Raw genomic sequence first — 9,553 nt, forward strand, 5'->3', positions numbered from 1 at the left:
AAATATATTATGTATAAGTAACAGAGTGAGTTTATATTTCATTACTAACAGGTTATTGTAATTTCTGTTCGTTTAGAACCACTCATACTAATCTACTCTCCAAACTACTCTGTACTAATCTGCATGTTCTCTGCTACCTGTAATCCAGTCGTTCAAGGACTGTAAACCCTCTACAATTCTTAAACCATTTAAGGATACGTCCCACCCCCCAAGGAGCAGCTTCCAGATGATCCTCTGAAAAAACAACAAAAACAAAACAAGGAGACCAGGAGGGAGGTGGAATGGTGGAGGGTCAGGGGGAGGCATGGGGGGCTAGGTCCATTGAGGGGAACAGGAACAGGAAGTGATGGCCTAGCAGGCAGTCAGGGTGGATCAGACAGTTCAGGAAACCAGGGTGGAGCAGGCAGAGCTGGAGCTCACCAGGGTGGCGCAGGTGGAACTGGAGCCCACCGGGGCATTTGTTATGATTGATGATCAGATTACTTTCTCAGACCACATTGCTAATACTGTCCGATCCTGCAGATTTGCTTTATTCATCATCAAGAAGATCAGGCCCTTTATTTCGGAACATGCTGTACAACTTCTTGTTCAAGCTCTTGTTCTGTGGCTGGACTATTGCAATGCTAACTTGGCAGGTCTTCCAGCCAGTTCTATCAAACCTTTACAATTAATCCAGAACGCAGCAGCAAGATAAATTTTTAATGAGCCGAAAAGAATACACGTTACACCTCTGTTTATCAATTTGCAATGGCTACTAGATGCTCGCATAAAATTCAAGGCATTGATGTTTACCTACAAAACTACCACTGGCTCTTGCACCCATTTACCTAAATGTATTACTTTTAGACCGCAGTTTGCAGATGCCCATTTCCACTTCCATGGCATTGGAGAAGCAGTTCCGCGTAAAATGCAGTTTGCACATTCCGGGAACTCACGAGCTTCCAGGCCAAGTGCATGCAACCACTCTCGCCTATTTCAAGTCTGCTGGACTGCTGTTGCAACCAGCAACACACCTACGTACAATCCTGACCACTGTAAATAAATTTATGCTAACTTGAAACTATCCTAACTGATGCAATACTATGCTTCTAACAATTCTAATGTTACACTAACAACTATGCTAATTAACTACAAAGGCTTCACTAAATAATCTAAATAACTATATAAATGCTATGCTGAATATGTGCTAGAATACTCTATCCTGATCATTTTCAATACTCGCAATTCCAACTCCTGTAAATCCTATAGTGATTTTGACGGAACAAAATGGTTTTATATTGCTCCTACCAAGGGCGTGGTGAGCTGGAAACTGCTTACGGCACCTGCCACTGCTTACTTCACGTACTACCGCAAACATCCAATAGGAAAAATCAACTGCAGTAGACACCATTTAACCTGAAGAGGCAGCACTCAGACATTTTTACACCATATATTGAAGAATTAAAACACTTTATACTCAAATGTCAAAAAGGTTACTTGAATCAATGAACAACATGAATAAATCCCCATTCTTACAGATCATTAACTTAAAAAAATTGGTTTAGGGTTTAGTTACTCTTTAAATTATAATAATTTTATACAACAGTGTGTAGAGCAATGCAGTGTTTTTATTTCTTGAATTGATCTATTTTTGAATTTATCATGTGAGCCGGTGATTCAACAGTCCATTCACTTCTTTCGTTTCTCACTGAATCAGCAATTTTGAACAAATCATTTGAGTTGAATGATTCAATAAATAATTTATTAAAACAGGGATTTGCTGCCAGCTACGGGTGGTTTTATTGTCAGTTCTATGTGCCAGCACAAAAACACATTCAGCTAAACATTGTTAAATTAACAGTATTGACCCAAATTCCTCCGTTTCAGGCCCAAGAAGGGGAAAAAAGCTTAAAAAGAATAGTTTGTTTTATAAGGCTACTTTTGTAATCATTGTGTAACATTAGCTATGGGACAAACCCCATAATGCCCCCTCCACCCCCCACCAAAGACAATAAATTGACCACACCATCCCACCTGAAATGTTTTTACAATTCAACTGCTGCTTATAGATTAAATGTTAAAACAGCTTTCCTTACACAAACTTGAGTTCATTACCATCCTGCTTTTGTGACTGTGTAGGGGGGTTCAATGAAATAGTTTTTTTATTTGGTCAACTCACTTGTTTCACTATACGTCTGTAACATTCTAAAAGCTATATACTACAAGTCAGCAGGTGTAATATATTGTAGTAATGTATTTTTCTTTAATTATTATTATTATTTACAATGATATAATAAATTTACCAATCCAGCAAACTGGGAGAGGATCTAAAGGTCCTGAATTTATGTATTTAGCAGACATGCGACTTACATTCAGTCTAACAATTTTCTCTTAACATGTGTTCCCTGGGATTCAAACCCCAACCTTGTGCTTGTTAACGCAGTGCTCTACCACTTGAGCTACAGGAACACTATTTAAACATTTTAACATTTTAAAACTGAATTACTTGTTTTGGAAATTACTGACTGATTAAATATTGACGCCTTGGTCGCAAGCTGTGCCTGCCTCATGGTTTTACAAAAAAAAAAAAAAAATTAAATCATCAACTCTATCAGAAAACCACAAACAGAGTTCCCACAACAATTGTTTAACTTCAAATTCAAGGACCTTTCAAGGACTTTCCAGGTCCAATACCATCAAATTCAAGGGCTTAGTTCAAGGGATAGTTCACCCAAAAATCTAAATTAATAACTCACCCTCATGTCGTTCCAAACCCATGAGACCTCCGTTTATCTTCAGAACACAGTTTAAGATATTTTAGATTTAGTCCAAGAGCTCTGGGTTCCCCCACTGAAACCATCATCAAAGTAGTCCATGTGACATCAGAGGGTCAGTTAGAATTTTTTGAATCATCGAAAATACATTTTTGTCCAAAAATGGCAAAAACTACGACTTTATTCAGCATTGTCTTCTCTTCCATGTCTGTTGTGAGAGAGTTCAAAACAAAGCAGTTTGTGATCTGGTTCGCGAACGAAACGATCTTTTTGAACCAGTTCACCAAATGGAACGGAATCGTTTTAAACAGTTCGCGTCTCCAATACGCATTAATCCATAAATGACTTATGCTGTTAACTTTTTTAATGTGGCTGACACTCCCTCTGAGTTAAAACAAACCAATATCCCGGAGTAATTCATGTACTCAAACAGTACACTGACTGAACTGCTGTGAAGAGAGAACTGAAGCCGAGCCGAGCCAGATAATGAACAAAACATTGACTCGTTCGAACTGGGCTTTAAAAAGCTTTCCTAACAGTGGCCCTCCTTCACAAAACTTAACATCTAGTATAGTTTAATCATAGACAGAATTCAAAATGTTTCAATACAAACATTTTAATCACATGTAGCCTTAATTAAGAGACATTTCAAACCTTTAACCCACGGCAGTTGTTTTCAACCTGTGATCTACGGTGGTATTGCAGGCGGGCCGCTAATTATTTTCTGTTCATTTCCAGTCCATTCTAGGGCTGTGCGATTAAAAGAAATTGTCATAAAATCACGATTTGAGTGTGCACGATTTCTAAATCACTTTATAGCGCGATTTACAGCGGCCCTGACCTCCCATAGTATGCTATCCGATCCAATCAGAATGCATTGCACCTAGCACGAGAACAGCAGAGACTGGGCATATGCTTTACTCCAGGTTCACACACTGTCTGTGATGCTCCTTTTTTCTGAGCCCATGTTAAAGCTGCAGTCGGTAACTTTTGACGCTCTAGCGGCTAATAAACAGAACTGCTTGCGTGTTGCGGAAGGACATTGTAGCCGGAGCTACTTCTCTCTGTTTATGTCTATGAAGAATCATAAAGGTACTGGGTTACTCCGCCACAGTACCCCCAAAGCAATCTAAAATAGTCCAAATATAAACACTTATTATAGGTGTACCCTAGTAATTCAGGACAGGCTAAAAACATGGATTGGAAAATGGATTCATGGTGTATTCGCTTATTATATACATTTTGTATACTTTGAACACAAAAAAAAGTTACAGACCGCAGCTCTGATTGGTTGTTTCTTACCGGGAGCGGTGTATTTCTGCAAATGGCAATAGGACCACTGGGAGGAGCCAGAGGAGCTTGATTTTTTTACAGATTATCTGTCTCACATTCTACTGTCAGTACATAATGACAGGTTTTACAAATATGTAAAAAATAAATTTTTACAAAAGTTACCAACTGCAGCTTTAACCGATCAGAGCGTTCACACTGCAGGCGGTAAAAGGCTAGAAATAAAAACGTGCAAACATAATTAATATCTAACACATGAGCATAGAGAGAATTGTGAGTGCACAGGACGCAGTGAGAGGAGACACGTTTTAAGTACGCATACTCTCTCCGTGCAGAGCAGGGTGTATCTGAGCAAGTACGTCTTGTTTTGTGACAGAACAAAGGAAATCTGCATGCGAACAGAGTGATTCACGCTCGTGCATTATTTTATTGTGCTTTTGCGTTATATTTATGCGCTTTCTCTGCTGACCACATACACATACTGTATACACACTGCAAACACCTGAGGCACCGCTACAATTGATGAGCTCTATGAACAATGCATGGCATTTAACAGTTTAAAAATAACCATAGAAGACAAAAAAAAAGCGGGATTAAGTCAAGTCAGTGTTATTGCCAATTATTCCACATACAGAGAATTTAAATTGCATTACTCTCAGACCCTTGGTAAATACAGATAACACTTACGGTAAAACATTAAATACAGATAATAAAACAATAAAATATAAAGTGCGTACAACTATACCAATATACAAATAGGTCATGTTAAAAAGAAAGAAAAGTAAAGCAGCACAAACCACATGGCAGATAAGAGTGCAAACCAGTGAAGTAAACATTGCATATTTTTGGCTAGTGCAAAAGAGCTTACTCATTCTGTGTTGTAAGTGTTATTTAGTAAGTGTCAATACTGAGGTAGTGAGCAGACCAATGCTGTACAAAGTGTCTGGTGCAGATCCCGGAGTGTTTGTGGGAGCTGATGGGGGGGGCGAGGTTTATAGTTCAGTGGTGCATGGAGAAAAGGGGGGGGGGCAGGTCTGGGGGGAGTTCAGCTTCCTGACAGCCTGATGAATGAAGCTGTCTTTCCTCCATGATGGCAGCAGGCTGAAGAAGCTGTGTGACGGGTGGGATCACCTGCGATGCAGAGAGCTTTACGGGTGAAACGGGTTCCATAAATGTTCTGGAGGGAGGGGAAAGAGACACCAACGGTCTTCTCAGCTGCTCTCACTATGCGTTGAAGAGTCTTCCGGCAGGATGCGTTGCAGGTGCCATACCACATTTTTTCTTCTAAAGTGGACCAGACCAGAGTTTGAGAACAGCACATGAGAAAAATTTGGGCCACATGATGTTCCAATCCAATGAATCTCTCTGTCCAATGTATTTCCTGTCGTTTGTGACTACAAGAGAATAAAAATGAAAATAACAAATGGTTTTAAAAATGTATCATATAATGGGTTGGTAGTGACCAAGGTGAGCTTTGAATAACCCCCATGTTTTATAGAAATCACATAACATCAGTCACAGTGAAAACTTCATATTTAAAATAAACCTTACATTCAAAATACATGAATAACCACAAGAGGGACAAATGCTTTCTTTCTCCAATTCCCTTATTCTTGGAACTCTCTAATTACATGTTTAAGCTATAGCTAAAATATACACCTATACATATACACCTTTCGATTTCATCAAAAGTGGGACAATGAATAGAATCAAGTGATACCGGGGTAAAAGAGAGCAGGTGCTTTCATTCTTTTTCACAAGAAGGACCAAAAAAAGGAACATATAATTTGGTTTCCTCCTATTACGGAAGTTCTTTTTTTTTATGGTCTCCACACTATACGGTGTGTTTAACAACTGTGCCATTCTGTTTAGTACTGTGTGTGTTTGTTGGAGGGAAATTTCCACCTGCAAAATACAAGCAAAAACAAGTAGGCATAAATATATGCATACTTAACATATTGATAAGATTTCCAGTAAAGGCAAATACAGACAGGAGCAAAACATGTGGATAAGACAAAAGCATCTGTTAAAAGATTTCCTTTGTTTGTTTTTTTAATGCCATAAGTGTGCAAATGGGAAATTAACAACGTAGGTGTACAGGATCAATTCAGAATAAATACTGTCATACTGAAGACAAGAACTAGTCTTGTTGAATACTGTCATACTGAAGACAAGAACAAGTCTTGTTGAATACTGTGATGAGGATGACCTCTAATGGTGAACTGGGGAGTAGTTATTCCAGAAATCAGGTTTATGTGATTTATGTTTATAAGTAATTAAGCGGATAAACTCAGCATTCAGCTCCGAAAACGGAGGTAAGTAGGTTATCAGGGCAAGCAACCATATCAACCTACTCTCTGAACATAACCTGGGCCGGAGTAAGTTATGTTTCAAGGTAAGTTTACCTCAGCGCTATATATATATATATATATATATATATATATATATATATATATATATATATATATATATATATATATATATATATATATGTTATATTATTGTTTAATCTATTTTAGCGCATTTTTCACTTTTATTTTTTTATTTTTATTTTTAATTTTTTTATTTTTTATTTTTTGCATAGGCCTAATTCTTGATGAGTTTGATTGACAGCAGTGTTAGCCAAGTGTTGTCCAGGCTGTTTTAAGGGGGTCCCGCATGGAAACTCATGCGTGTGCACCCATTCAGTTGAACTGCAATTTGCAGCTGTGTTAGAAAATGTCAGCAAAACAGCAGCAATGTGTAATTCTGTAAAAAACACTTTTACAAACACTCACTTTTACACTCGCGAACCAGTTCATTGTGTGAAGCCGTCAACACTAATGTCAGGCCGGTTATGAATGGCGGTGCCTAAAGAATTTAATACCAGCTGTTGCCAGTCGTCCTTACAAATGTATTTAGAAACTGTGTGACTGACCCCAGCGATTAACTGTACAGGTTTTCTAATTTGTAAGCCTATTAATTTAAATAACGAAAAAAAGAAAATGAAAAAACATGACATTTCTGAATAAAATAATTGTATAGCCTAATTTGGTAATATCTAATTTATCCCTAGATACTGTTTTGCCCCCTTGCCAAATTATTATGAAAAAAAAAAATTATTATTCATATTTCGTAGTAATATTATGGTTAATTTTCGGAAGGGAACATGGAAACACTAAGATAATATTAAGGCAGATGCGGAGGTGAAATTATCATTAAAACATTTTATTAACTTATATGCTATCAACATCAAAAAAAAAAAAAATAATAATAATAATTATATAATCACAGGACTATAATACATAGGTCCTACAGCACCAGGGGGGTGACTGACACCGATGGAGTTGGAGCCCAGGATGGAGCAGAGCAGCCACAGAACCAGGGTGACACAGAGGATGCGGAGGGCAAAGGCTCAGGCGACAAAGGTGGCGGTGGGGAGGTGTGCCTTACACCGCTCGCTCAGGCTGGTAATGTAGAACGCAGAGCGAGCATTGCAGGAAGTGTGTAAGGCACACCAGATCTAAAAAGTCCCTGGTATGGTCCTCCAGCGAATGGTCCTGTTGCCCTAGGCAAAGGAGTTGAACAGCATGGTAAATCATTTCAGGCAGGAGGAGAAAAAAAAGAAACAAAAGAAAAGAAAAGAGGAAAAGGAAAACGCTGCCAAACTGTACTCCCTTTTGTTGGTTTGCTTTTCTGTCCCGGTCTGGTGTGCAGAACAAATCACACAACAAAGAGTTATAATCAAAAGAGTTATTTTAATAATCCACAGGGGAGAATGGGCACAACCAAATGAATAAACATCAATAGCAGACAACGGAACAACGGAGAACACAGGCTTTAAATACTGGGAATGTAATCAAGAAGAACACAGACAGGTGTGGAGCTAATTAAACATAAACCATGGAAACTAACTAGGCAGGGTAATGAAGACACAGAAAACTAAACTAAAACAGATCATAGGCTACATGTGACAGTTTTATATATATATATATATACACACACACACACACATACATACGCGTTTTTGGAAAAAGCATACCTCAAATAAGTAAGGTTTGGGCTAATCACCCGAGAGATCAGGGTATTGTTAAGTTAACCTTGCTTTCTGGAAATCCCCCTTGGAGATATTGCAATTGTAAATTACAGACTTTCAGGTGGTTGGGTGAGAGATCATGAATATTTATCAGTAATGAAGAACCGGCTATAATGGTGGACTGGTAGAACAACTTAAAAACATTGTAGTATCTTCTTTTTCTGGCTTAGAAAATAAAGTATGTTGCCATTGATTGACTACAGTTCTATATTCAAAAGCACATTTGTAGGTTCATTAAGATATAAACGCTCCTCTCTTTCCAATGTCTAATTTGACTTCAAATAAATAAATAATGTAAAAACTGGGTGGCGCTCTGTCCTAACATTTACTTCTACTTTCTTGCAAGGATAAAGGGCCAAACAGAATACCCATACGACCAGTAGTCATTTTTTTGCAGGTCTTGGTCTTGTCTCGGTCTCAGACTAAAGGACTCAGGCTTTTACTTCAAGACCGGCCAAGACAACTGCGGTGCTAACACTACATTTCATGTCAGATTTTTTTTTTTTTTTGTAGCATCGTTACTGTGATTGGATGTTAAATTTGCTTCAGATTCAATCAATAACATTTGTAATTTCACACATTTTGATACTGTTACTGTTACTGTTACAAATACAATTTTTCAAGATATGATTGCAAAGAGTGTTTTTATGAGATTTTGTTTTTGTATAATCTAAATAGCATGAATAGAATAGAATGAGCTTTTATTGCCAGGCCTGTTTACACATAAGAGGAATTTGTTATCATGACAGAAGCTTCCACAGTGTAACAGAATGACAGTAACAGAAAAAAGGAAGAAATAAATAGAACAAGTAAATAAGGAATAAAAATATACAAATTGACAATTGTATGTACAAATGTATAAAAAGTTGTATGTACAGGTATGTTATGTGCTAATTGAAATGTAGACTAAGTATGTGTGTTAGATAAGTGTATAATAGTGTGTGATCCATGTTTATTGTTAAATGTTCATGAGATGCATTGCCTGATGAAATAAACTGTTTCTGTGTCTAGCCATTCTGGTACTCAGAGCTCTGTAGCGTTGACCAGATGCCAACATTTCAAAGAGGGAGTGTGCTGGATATGAGGGGTCCAGAGTGATTTTCCTGGCCCTTTATCCCACTGTGGATGAGTACAGTTCTTGGAGAGTGGGGAAGGTTGTATCAATGATTTGCTCAGCAGTCCAGACAATCCTCTGTAGTCTTCTGAGTTAAGATTTGGTAGTTGAGCTGAACCAGACAGGTATTGAAGTGCAGAGAATGGCTTCAGTGATGGCAGGGTAGAACTATTTTTAGCACCTCCTGTGGCAGTTTGAACTTCTGCAGCTGGCGAAAGAAGTACAACCTCTGTTGGACCTTTTTAACAGTGGAGTGTATGTGAATGTCCCACTTTTTTGGGGGAAGTCGTGGCCTAATGGTTAGAGGGTTGGACTCCCAAT

This window comes from Carassius gibelio, chromosome A7 (genome assembly GCF_023724105.1).
Source record: "Carassius gibelio isolate Cgi1373 ecotype wild population from Czech Republic chromosome A7, carGib1.2-hapl.c, whole genome shotgun sequence".
In the NCBI taxonomy this organism is placed as follows: domain Eukaryota; kingdom Metazoa; phylum Chordata; class Actinopteri; order Cypriniformes; family Cyprinidae; genus Carassius; species Carassius gibelio.